The sequence below is a fragment of the Protopterus annectens genome, chromosome 1.part1, assembly GCF_019279795.1.
Source record: "Protopterus annectens isolate FY-2018-M chromosome 1.part1, PAN1.0, whole genome shotgun sequence".
Lineage (NCBI taxonomy): Eukaryota > Metazoa > Chordata > Ceratodontiformes > Protopteridae > Protopterus > Protopterus annectens.
In genome coordinates, this window is record NC_056726.1 from 1,337,914,344 (window position 1) to 1,337,928,018 (window position 13,675).

At 36.6% G+C, this 13,675-nt stretch overlaps 1 protein-coding gene across 2 annotated transcripts in view; it reads left to right on the forward strand.

Moving 5' to 3' along the window:
* The window catches only part of SKOR2 (SKI family transcriptional corepressor 2), a 146,843-nt gene that overhangs the window by 54,170 nt on the left and 78,998 nt on the right, over positions 1 to 13,675 (forward strand). The gene's annotated exons all lie outside the window — the stretch shown is intronic.

A 13,675-nucleotide genomic window follows, 5' to 3' on the forward strand; every position in this document is an offset into this window, starting at 1 on the left:
CACCTTATCATGAAAGGATTCACATCTAGATCAAGGGAGGTCATCATGCCCCTTTATTCATCCCTCATCAGGCCCATAATAGAATACAATGCCCCCTTTGGGATGTACCTTACCCGACACCTGCAGCAACTGGAAAGACACCAAAAATACCTCACAAAGAGGATCAAGGGACTCAAACAGATGCCATATGCTGCTCGGTAAAAAAAACTCCAGCTCTACTCAGTTGCATACCGCCTACTTTGAGGCGATCTATGCCTGACATATAAAGCTATGTCCAACCCAGAATTAATGGACATGCTCCACCTCAGAAAACCCAAATCCCTTAGAGTCACGCGCTCGAGGGACTTGAACCTCAGCACAGAAATAAATCGAACATGCTGGAGGGACAGATTCATAACCCAGAGGCTCCCTTTGCTCTGGAATAGAATCCTAGTCCATGTTAGGCAGAGCCCCTCACTGACTCTCTTCAAGAGGAATCTTGATGAGTGGATGGGGGATCGTAGGTTTACCCCGGGGATTACAAATGTGTCACTACTAGACAGAGGCACAATAAACTAACCTTAAAAAGGGCACAGTAAACTCAAATCAAAGGGTGGCGAAAGCCAAACACACTCGGGCTAGGCTTATAAATGCCCCGGGGCAGATAGCCTAGTATGAACCTATGAACATCACACCACTTTGTGGCTATGAGTCTCCATTCAAAAAGAAGAAAAGTTATCCAGATTTCACTAAATTTAAATTAAACTTGGCTAACAGCCCATTATCAACTATTTTCTGTTGTTTATCATTGATCTCCTTAAGAGGCTCAGTTTCTATAGGACCAAAAAGAATCATTCATTAGCCACATATAATCCAGACCTAGTCTAATGTTCAATACTTGCCATTTGCTCAATAATAAGGGATATTTTGTTCCATATGTAGGCAATCTTAAAATTTTCAGACCCCTCGGAACTGTTTTAAGCTTTAAATAAGCCTTAAAAGTCATTTTTCTATTATATACATTATAGGAAAAATATTTAAAATCTGTCCCTGATTTTGGGCCTTTGTCCATCAGTAATTTTTAACTTTGTCCAGGACCCTTCTGTTAAGAGGTTTAGGACAGCTTTACTACTGTTAGCAGCATATTTAAAGGTTATAATACTGGCCCTTTGTAAATGTTTTCCCAAGTTGTTAATCCTGCAGTAGGGTATGATGTGACCCAGATTTCCACTTTTTTTAACTTCGTTTTCTGGTATTTTATGTCATGATTCTCTTCACATGTTTGTATCCTGTTTAAAGCAATAACACTAAACAATTAAAATGCTCTCTTTACAGTAGTTATGTCAAATAAAAAGTTAGCAAACTACTTTTGTTTTACTTTTGCATAACATTAAATGTGTGTGTTTAATAGTTTACATTCTTCTATGACTTCAGACATGATAATCAGAAAAGATCTTATAATACTGGACAGAATCTATGTTCCACAATTTTCACTGATCATTTGCCTTATATAATTAGTAAGACAGTGTCATGTTTTTGTCTGTTGAGTGAATATAAGATAAGTATTGCAACAAATCCTTGTACAACAAATAGTGTGAGGGCCATTTTTTCCTACTACACTGCACAATATTATAAAAATATTGACTTTGATATAGCCCATAAAAAGCTTCTGAAAATTGGAGACTAAACATTTTAAACCATGTGGTAGGATAATATTTTCAAAGCCATGGAAGCTTCTCTTCTAACAACTATTACTGCTTTGGTTTATTTCATATTAAAATGCTTTCATCCTACATCCCATAGGTCCACATATACAGTGTGGCTCTAATGTAGCTCCATCCTTTTGATGGACTGACAGGATTAGGTGTTTTCCTCCTAGGCCTTCATAGGTGTATGTGTAGTGTGGCTATGAGTGCATTTGTATCATATTAATGGACTGACATCTTGTCCAGGATTAGGCCTCTCTGTCTTACTGTTGTTAAGGGTCATAATAGACATTAGATTCTTTGTAAACATTTACAGATTAAATGGCATTTAGAAAATGAATGAATGAATAAATGAATAATTGAATACAATGCCTAAATTAGCCCCTTCTATCCTCTTTCAATACTGATCATGCTCAGATTTCTTGGAGTACTTTAAACTAGTTTTATGCACCTTTTGTCTTTTCTTTCACCAGTAGGTTAAGATAATTTTGCACACCTAAGGTCTAGTAAGTCTGAATGGTTAATGTACAGTTTATCCTAATATATTACACCTAAAGAAAATAGCTGTCAGGCTAGTACAGTAAGTTGAGAGTAAAATGACCTACTCAAACTACATCCTTCAGTTCTGCTTTTTCTTCCCATGTTCTTCGTTTCTATACTGTGTCACTGAGCAAGTCACTTAACCAGACCACTGCTTCCACATCACCTCTGAAAGAAGCTAATAAACAATACTAAAAGGTGTGTAAAAGTGGAATCATGCATGAAAACATGCACAGCTATTTTAAAAATCAGCCTTCTCAAAACAGATCTCAAGTTGTGAAAGATGCTGGTTCCCCTTCTGGATGTAAAACTGTAACTAGAAGGATGGCACAGAGATCATTTTTTGGCTCTCTCTTATTTGGCATTTATTTTGCAGACATCCAAGACAATTTCCCAGAAGTGTAGTTGATCATGTTTGTTAATGATGTGAAACTTGCACTGTTATCTGCTCATCCACTGGTACAAAACAGCTCCTGCAAGGGCTGGAATATTCACATAGATTGTGTATTAAAAACAGTTTCAAACTAAATGGAAAAAACTTGCAGCATAATAGCATTTTGGCAGAAAAGTTGCTCCCACCTCATATGTTATAAATGGTACTCCTCTTCAGACAGATACAGTTATAAGTGACCTTGGTACTTATGTGGATAATTCTCTTTTATTCAATTATCATGTTTCTGCCATACTTAAGAAATCCTTCTATCTGGCCCAGTTGATTTTCAGGGAATAGCTTAAAGATGCAAAGAAGTGATCCTACTAGTTTGCTCTTACCTTATCAGACCCATCAGTGAATACAGTGCCCTCTCTGGTATGTACAAATCCAAGTATACCACTTAATTAGGAAGGCCCCAAGAATTTCTAATTTATTTATTTATTTTATTTAACATTTGTTGACCGGGAAAGTCTGACTAGGTTCCACAGAGCCTGTTTTCAGCGGAGGCCCTGGGAGAAATGCTCCAGATGCATGCCTTTGGAATATGGGAGGAAACCGTAGTACCCAGAGGAAACCCATGCGAACACAGGGAGAACATGCAAACTCCACACAGAAGGCACCCCAGCCAAGAATCGAACTGGAGAACCTCTTGCTGTGAGGTGACAACATTAACCGCTGCACCACTGAGCCGCCCTTCACACAAGTTCTTAAATCTTTCAACTACTCCAAAAGATTAGCACAACTCTCCTTATACTCAATAGCCTACAGACTGATGTGAGGTGACCTGTGTCTTGTTTCATGAGCCATGAAAGACCCAGTTTGATTTGACCTCCCATTTCTTTGCAAAACCAGTGGTTCTACAAACAGTACTAATTACACCATCTGCAACAATATTTCGTTTACAACAGTTGTAGTTTACATTATTTCATTTCAGTTTTGCAACATTTTGATACATTACAGAGCAAGAACTGCCTCATTCTGTTGTATTTGACCCCCATAACCTGAAACCCAGAGTTTTAGACTCACTAAATAGGCTATGAAACCTAGGCAGGATTTCTGCACTGGAGTGGACAAGTCTGATTTAATGTTTTACAGCAAACTTGAATAGTTGTAAAGAAAGTGCCCACCACAAAGCTTAGTATCATTGTCCTGTTGCTTATATAGCTACATTGGTGTGTCATGGTCTATGATTAATATGAAGTCCCAGCCAAATAAATAATATTTCAGTAATGTGAGCTCCTACTGGAATGCCAAGAATTCCCTTTCAGTGGAGTACTGTCTCTGCCATTCCTTGCTTGTGACTTGAAAAACACATAGGGTGTTCTCCCACAAAGTCCTGTGAAAGCACTGTCCTAGGCCTACCTGTAATGTACCATTATACACTGTGATTACTGAAATTTGTGGATGCTAAAACAGGTTCTGATCATAAGGAGTCCTTTAACTGTTTAAAACATTTTCTCTTTCTACCATCCTTACTCTGGCTCACTACAGGGGCACGAGTCCCAAATATTCAAAGAACACTGTCTCGAGGCCAGAGACTTATGTCCTTTGTAGCTTGGCTGGGCTGATGTTCATGGTTAAACTCTAATATGAATTCGGGCCAGTAGTTATGGGGAGAGAGCAGGAGGAGGTTTATATTAGGGAGTCAGAAGGATTGGTTAAGTTTAGGGAGTGACAAGAGAATTTAGGTTTAGGAAGTGGGGTTGGAGTTTTAGTTTAGGGAATGATTGGAGACCCAAGGGTGAGGGAGGGGGACTGGAGATTTAGGGTAAGAGACAGAGGAATCAGGTTGGGAACTGGGTGGGAGTTTTAGGTTTAGGGTTAGGTTCTAATAGGGTTAGGTAGTTGATATGATCAGGTGTTGGGAGGGCTGTGTAGACATGGGAGATCAGACTTGTGGAAGTTAGAGCACTTACTTTCTCAAGCAAGTGGCAGTGAGCAGGTGTACCTCAAGCTTCTTGCAAGCAAGCAGATGTAGTAAACCCTTCTGCTTCTAATTTCCATTTTACTTTAAGAGGTCTCTTCCCCTTAGTCAAATCCATAAGACAGTAAACTGTAGCTGCAAAATGAGGTAAGATTGTTGTTATCACCCAGCTAACTCCAAGAATGCCTTCTCTTGTTTTTTAGTGCCTGGAATGGGACACTTTTTTACTGCTTCTAGCTTTTTTTTCTGAGCTTTGACATTTCCTAAATACTTTTCTTTTGTCATGCCTAACTTACTGTTGGAGGCATTGACTGTCAACCTGCTAATCTCAGTGAGTCTAACACAGCTTGCACCTTAGATACTTGGGAAAGCCAGTCCTCTGAGTATATTATGATATCATACAGGTAAGCAGCAATATATTTTACAATAGCTTTTAGGACTCCCTTATTATTTGAACAGTTGCAGGAATACCAGGTATCCCAAAAGGAAGAACAGCATACAAGAATAAACCCTCTGAGATTGAAACAGTCTGTCTTTTCACTGACTTCAAATGTGAGAGAGATTTTCCAAACTCCTTTGTTAGATATAAAGTGACCAACCCTCCTATTAATTTATCTACCCTCGGCAATGTGTAACTGTGAAATTCTAAACTGATGTTCAGCTTCCTAAACTTATTCCTCAGACTTTGGGACTAACACAGTGGGGCTGTTTTACTCGCTCTTTGACTCTTCTATCATCACTACCTTAAGCATTCTTGTACTTCCTCTTACACACCCTTTCTCTATGACTCTGGCATTATATAAGGTTTTAAGTTGACCATTTTCCTGGAATTGTCTCAGTATGGTTTTGAATCAGGTTTGTTTCGTCAGGCAGTTCTGAAAACTCATCCTTGTTTCTTAACAGAAGCTCCCTTATCTTTTGTTTCTGTGGCTTAGATTGTTTGCTATTTACCTGCAACCAAATAGGTCAATTTTCTTTCTCTACCAGTTGCAAACTTTTCTGTCATTAAGCTAAATGTCTACAGTTCGTTCCAAAGTTTCAGAACATTGATATGGCATATCTATTCAAGGCTTTTCTTATCAATCTGTATGACCTTGTAGTTTAGATCATTTAATTTGTCTGCTGTTCCAAATGGACCCTGCCATTTTGCCATTTTTTTTTGTACAAGGGGCAGTAACTAGCATCTTGTCTCCAGCTGTTGCATTTTATTATATAACCCTTTTGGAACAGCCCGGGTATTTCGATGTGTTCCCTTGGGATGTGCATAACCAGCTGTAACCTGTCTTGTAAGCTGATACAGTGTTGTATGGCAGTTTTACATTGAATTTCTTCTTCTTCGCAAGTTTCTCTAGCAGTATCTATTGGTCCGTGGCAGAGCCTGCCACAGAATAACTGAAAAGGACTGAACCTTGTAAATGCTAATGACAAACAGGAAGCATGGCGCTAACTGGTTTCAGTTTTCACTACCTTCCTCAATAACTTTTTTTTAGCATGGGAGTTGATATTCAATTAAAATGCTTCAGTAATCCATTTTTCAGGGGATATTAAAGCACGTTCTTTTGCTGAGGTTTTTAACTGCTTGACTTAGCACTGGCAGAGTTGGTGAATTATTCTGGACATAAATGAAGTCCCCTGCGCAGTGATCCCTGTTCTGTTAAATACCAAGACTAACTCCATACCTTTAGATTGAATATTAGACTTACTTAAAGGTACTGACTTGCATAGTATAAACTAACCAAGATATATTGAAACCCAATGCCCAGTTTTATTGATGACCCAACAATGTCCATAACAACATGTTCAAATGGAACCTTTATGACTAACTTTTAATAAAATGTTTTTTAAAGCCTGGATAATGGGGGTGTCTTCTGGTATTCAAAGGACCCAGCACAGAATATTTCAACTTCTTTCATAACTCTTGGCCAGTAAAACTTTGCAAGATCCATACCTTAGTAGTCTATTTAAGTCCTAGATGCCCTTCTAGTAAATGACTACATGTTAGCCTCATCACTATGTGGCTGAAAGCTTTGCTTACTAATAGTTGTCATAACGTGTCCTCACAGTTCTTATTTAGTCTGTGCAATAAATCAATTTGTAACTCAAAGTAAGGGTAAGAACTGGACATATTTTGTTCATCTTCCTCCCTTATAACTGAAGCTGTATTTCCCTTGCTGTGCTGAAAGTGTCTTCTTCCCATTGTGCCTTTTTGAAGTGTATCTGTCTCTCCTGAACTTCAGCAGATTCTGCAGTTTTTTCAGTGTCAGTCTATCATGAGGTAAACAGCATTGTCTCCTCTCTTATCAGTACAGGCACTGTGGTCTCATTATATAACTCTTCACCTAACAAAGACATCTCAATTTCTACATTACTCATTTTTTTTATGAACCTGATATGCAGAACCTTCTTCCTTCTGTTTAGTGTTCTTGTGTTTTGGCTTAACAGAGACATCATCAGGGCTCTGTTCAGTGTTGTCTTGCAGTATATATTATCCTGTCCTTTTTCTCTTCTTTTCCAAACTTATTTTCCTATGTATCAGTGTGAGTAAACACCACCCGCTCAGTTTCTTTTGATTCTCTAGGTTGCTCTCCCTTCAAAAATGGTATTACAGAACATAATTTGTCTTCAGATTGACTTTTTCTTTGTATTACAGATCCTGTTTTCTAGATTCTTCGCTTATTTTTTTCTCTCTCTTAATCTATGCTGACAGAGATGGATTTAGAACTCTGACCAGGTGTCATCCCCTCCTTTTTAAATTCACTAGTAAAGTCTTTCTTATTGCTATGGTTCTCCTTCTCAACATTGACCTGCTGCTTAGAATTCTACATTTTTGGGTCTTATCTCAGGAATCTCAGAACATTTGATAGTGGCATTAACACATGTGGGTATTTGTATCCATCAAGACTTGTGAAGAAGCCCAGTTTCACACTGTTAAACAGACTTTTCTTAATCTGAAAAGAGTATATAACCACTAGGTTCCTTAAGCTTTTATTTTTGTATTACATTAAATATTGTTAAAATGGTACATATATCTCTAGGTCCCCTTCAGAGTATCGAAATTACAGAACATTGAACCTCTTATCATCAAGGAACAGAGGATCAAAGTTCTGCAATATCGATCCCCCCCAAAAAAAACCCTAAAATATGAAAACTTCTGATTTCACATTTTTGCAGGGAGCAAGCCCCCCTGCACCCCCCATACCCCCTGCTACTTAAATATACCAAATCCGAGATCGCACTACAGTGAACAGATCGGTAAAGTTCTCATTCTCACGATCTCCATTCACAGGACGATATTGCAGAACTTCAATCCTCTGGTCTTTGATGATCAGAGGTTCGATATTCTGCAATTTTGGTACTCTAAAGGGGACCCATATATCTATCTATATATATATATATATATATATATATATATATATATATATATATATATATATATATAGCGAGAGAGAGGGAGAGAGGAAAAAAAAAAAATATATATATATATATATATATATATATATATATATGCACTAAACTGAAATTATCTGATTTCATCTCTGCATTTTATAAACTGTAAAGATAATAGCTTTGCCAGTAATATCTTTAAGAAGCAGTAAAGATAATTAATGTACCATGCTTAAGACAATCTGCTGGAAATATTTCTAAATGATGTTTTATTTTAAAAGAAATGATGATGGATGTGTTGAGTTTAACTGCAAATGACTTTTATGTGATACTGAAGGACCACCAGTTGTTTTATTAAAACAAATTGTCTTTTCTGAGGCAGAAGATCATGAATGTTTCTATGTATTAAATTTCAAATTTGTCTCACACAGATAAGTCAGAGATGTTCTTATAGTTTTTCCTTGTATATTCTCTATATCATAAAGATTTATAGTAACTTACATTTGTTAGCTCTTAAATACTAAATTACTTTGCTATTTTAGTGTTTTTTAAATTATTTGTAGATACATAATTTCACTATAACTTGCTGCCTTCTTCTGTTTTTTTTGTGATTTGTAACCAGTTTCCAACATTTCACTGAATTTACATTTCCTTGCCTTTCCTTTTATGCAATACTTCTACTACTATATAATGAATGGCCATTAATATTCAAAAATGAGCATGCTAATTGGTCAGCCTAACCAGTGTGCCCGTTATAAATCCGAGAATATACCAACGGAAAAAGGTCCGTTCACCCAGACTTTTTTCCATTAGTATATTTCGTCATTTTTTTTACTTTTCTTTCTTTTTTTTTAAGAAAAAGAGAAAAAGGAAGACCTCAGACAAAAATAGCAAGATAATCGGGTACGTTCTGCAAAGCTGAAGATCCTTACCTGATTATCCTTTTATTTTGTCTGTCCCAGCACTCCCAAATGTTAAAAGTCTCCCGGGTTCTTTTTTTCTTTCCAATAAAAAAATAAATAAATAAACCAACAGAGATCTTCTTTCTCCATTGCTACCTTTACACAGAACTGATGTACTACGTAAGCATGGGAACACAAGTCCCATATGCATGCACAGTACATCAGAAAAAGCCCCAGGATACTGGAAAAACATGGAAGGGCACCACGGAGGCATTATACAAAGGCATTATTTAAGAAAAGTAAGTTTTTTTTTTTCTTAAATAATGTCATTGTATAATAGCAATACCGATTCCATGGTGTGGTATATTGAAATTTATCCATGGTTGGCTTTATTTAATCACTCGGGCTTCGCCCTTGTGGTTAAACCATGGTAACTGTGGGTAACTCTTCAATATACCACACCGATGTTGTCGGTTATTGCTTAAATGACTCGCATGTCAGTTTGAAGAATGTGTGTATGCATATATTAAATGCATACACATTGTTTAGGGTTCTTATAGTTATCACAATGTTTTCCTTCAGGACATATATTTAATGTTTTTACTGTCTACAAGCTTTGTAGGCTTTTCAAATGTTTTATGCCAATTCAGGAAATGTCTATAATACCACCCTATATAAGTTAAATGTACTTGTGAGAGAAAACAGCTGTTATTTATTTTAGTTTACCAAGATATCTAACTGCTAAAGTCTTCAAAAAAGGAATACTGAATTTCAGAAATATATGCTAGAGTTTACTTAAGTTGTTTTGTTTCTTTGGACAATCTGATTCAATCATACTAGTTTGCACTGCATTCCTAATTCAGCTGACTACCTCTTGATTCATTAGACAGAACTGGATTATACTTTCAATGTGACATAAATAAATGGTTATACTTTCAGTGTGATAGAAATAAACAAACCAATTCTTCTTCTTCTTCTTTCGGCTTTTCCCTGTTAGGGGTCGCCACAGCGGATCACCTGTCCGCTCATGATTGGCAGTGGAGTTTTACGGTGTCAAGTTGCCAGCCCGACGCCCAACCTTCCACAGAAGGCACACACACACACACACACACACACACACACACTCATGCCTAGGGCCAATTTAGAGTGTCCAATCCACCTACAGCATGTCTTTGGGATGTGGGAGGAAACCGGAGCACCCGGAGGAAACCCACGCGACCACAGGGAGGACATGCAGACTCCACACAGAAGGCACCCCAGCCGAGAATCGAACCGGAGAGGCGGCAACGCTAACCGCTGCACCACCGTAGCCGCCCATAAATAAACAAACCAATAAATATGCTATATATTGTCTAATGAGAAGCAGCTCAGTGTGGTATTCATGCTATAATGAGGACATAATACTCAGGGAAAAGGGGATAATCTCCGAACTGAGATACATAACAACAGCCTATGTGCCATGCAGTGAAACCACACTCATAGCAAATTTGTTGTGAAATAAGAACACTGAAATACAAACCTAAAGAGCTGCTATAGAATGCCATGGGCTCTTACTTTTCACTGTAGACATAGCTACAGTAATGAAGTATCCATACATGAACTGAAAAATGAGTAATATATTGACTCAGTGCCTAATGTGCAGGAATATCAAGCTCAGAGTCTCATTAGAGACCTTCAAGGAGTTTGCAGTCAATCAAATCTGGATCAAATACCCTTTACATAAAACCATTCACCCATAAAATTTTAAAAACTGAAAGACTGTTTGCCTTTCTAATAGTAATGCATTCATTATTCTTCCTGCTCTATAATGAAATTAATTTTTCTCCAAATGCTTCTTGAAACTGAAACATTTTCAAATGTGTTATTGTTACTTGTATGAAATAAATGTTTTGTAAGTTTTGCTTATAAAGTTGAAGCCAAAATGTAATTATTTATGAATTAATATTAGAGCTCTCCTACCTAATCCATAAGTAATGCTCTAACCTCTCCTTGTATCTAAGATGTTTGACTCCCACAACCTGTCTACTATAGCAGTTCTTTATCCTTTCAAGCTCTTGACTTTGACCATGCTGTTGATATTTTCTTATTTTCTGCAATTCCTGTACAGATAGCTTACCAGCCCACATTATACATTCCACAAATAGATCACATGCACTGCATGTTAAAAAAAAGTTTTCCATGACTGAGACATAATGCAATGTGGGGTACAACCTAGCAATCTGTGTACACTGCTAATTTATGTATTTATTTATTTATTTTTTTTATTTGTTGACCAGTTATATAGACTTGCTTGAGGATCATTTTCTGACATAACTCAAGGTAAAGGCAGAAAAATATAGTGAGTGAGCAAATAAAATGATTAGTAGAAGGAGCATAAAGATATACATGTTCAGAGAAGCATGTCTTTCATCAAAATGACAAAAGTCAATTATGCCATGACTGACACCTAATTTTTAAAAACCAAAGCATTAGAGGACTGAAAAAAAGCCCATTTTTTTCTGCAGGGGGCATGCCCCCCTGCCCTTACTACACCCCCTGCTAATTATATATACCAACTCTGAGATCACCCTAGAGTTGGGAAAAGGGCATATTCCACAATCCCATCTGTATCACAATCTTGTACTGGCAAAGCTGGTATATTTCAATCAGTTGATTTTCAATGAGCTGAACTTGCTCTGCTAGATGTTGATGAGTTTCCATTTCAATGGAAAGTAGTGCTCTTATATATATATATATATATATATATATATATATATATATATATGTCTTATAAAAAAAACACTTCATCGAATGCTACACAGCCGAACTCCAGTTTAGCGAAAGTGCACTTAACCAAAAATGGACTATTGCAAACTACAATTACAGGAAGAACAGTTGGCATTGTGTACTAGTACAGGTGCAGTGTTTTTTTTTTTATTTTTGTTGAGCTTTGTAATGGTAGGGGTACTTAAAATGCTAAGAGAAGTTGTTGTTATAGATTGTGGTACAGTGAAGATAAGGAAATATACTCTTTTCCCTACTGTAGTACGATCTTGGAGTTAGTATATATATAAGTAGCAGGGGTGTGGAGGGGTCATTTCCCCCCACATGGGGGTTCAGGGGGGCTTTCCCCCCTTGTAAAAATGTTTTTAGTGTTTCTTTTGTTGTTTTTTGTCTTTTGTGGAAGTCTAGTTCACAATAGTCCATTTTTGGTTAAGTGCGCTTTTGCTAAACTGGAGTTTGGCTATGTAGTAGTCAGTGAAGTGTTTTTTCGATAAGACAAAATAGTATATATATATATATATATATATATATATATATATATATATGGGTCTACTTTGTTTGATAGAAAACACATTTCACTGAAACTCATTTCGTTGAAGCAGCATTTTGCTGAAAGTGAATTGCCTGAGCACAATTCACTGAAAGCTCACTTCACTGAAAACTCATTTGCTGAAACTCATTTAGTCTAAAAAGGTATATGCCCTGTTCCCCACTGTAGTGCAATCCTGGAGTTAGTATATATAGTAACGGGTGTGTGGGGGGCATAGCCCCCCACATTGGGTGGTGTGGGTGGCATAGCTCCCCACCTATTTTAAATGTTGTAAACCATAGACATGGATAACTTACAAGTTGAATGAATAACTATTTCCAGAAGATAATATATACCAAACTATTTGGGGGGCTGTGCCCTCCACACCCCCCATACTAAATATACTAACTCCAGGATCGCACTACAGAGGGGTACAGGTTATATCCCTTTTTAGATTAAATAAGTGTCAGTCAAATGAGCTTTCAGTGAAGTGAGCTTTCAGTGAATTGTGCTCAGGCAATTCATTTTCAGTGAAATGTATTTTCTATCAAAGTAGACCCATATATATATATATATATATATATATATATATATATATATATATATATGTGTGTGATATATAAGCAACATAAAATTAAAAGTGACAGTCAGACATCACTAAAGGTTCAAAATTGAAGAATTCAGTAAGTTAAACAAGTGGCATTTCAACGAACGTTGACATTAACAACTTATTTCAGATAGAAATGGAACTTTGTACTGTTTGAAATGTATATATTGTCAACACATGTTGAAAATGATATGGAGTGATCAAGAAAAATATTTAATTTAATCCTCATTTGTCAGAAAATGTTGTTTATGGGATTTTCTGTGAGGGGTACTTTGGACAAGCAATCAAAACATTTAAGATACAAGAATGAAGTCAGCATCAACACAACAAGTCTTGTATCTTTACATGCTACTGAATATAACAAACTTACAAACTAGTGCTTTTAAATGCTGTGTTTGGCTGTTACATTTTTGAAAAGATGAGATGATATTATAAATATGTTAGATGAAATGGAAGAAATGCTGAGTTTTAAATACAATGCATTGTCCCTTACAGGCTTAAATATTGATGTTATTTGGCATTATCTTATTAAATGATGCCATATTATGGATTTCCACCTTAAAATCCAAATAGATTATTTGTATGCATTTTGTAAATAATATAAGACCCAATGTTTCTTTAAAACAGCTATCGCCCGAAGAAATGCTCAAAAACATTAACATTTGGTAGGACCATTATGTAGATTTAAGGTATTTTGTCACGTTTGCTCAAAATTTCTTGCTTTAGATTACAACTTCTTCCAAGGTGCTAGGGGTCTGTATAAAGAAATATGATTCTTAACTAGTATTACTAGCCTTTGTTTGCTCATCTATGCCAACATTTTTAACTCATTTGTTGTCTGAGTTATATTAAAAGCTGTGGAATCACTTCAACAATTCCTGCTGCTTTAGCATCTGAAAATGAGAGTG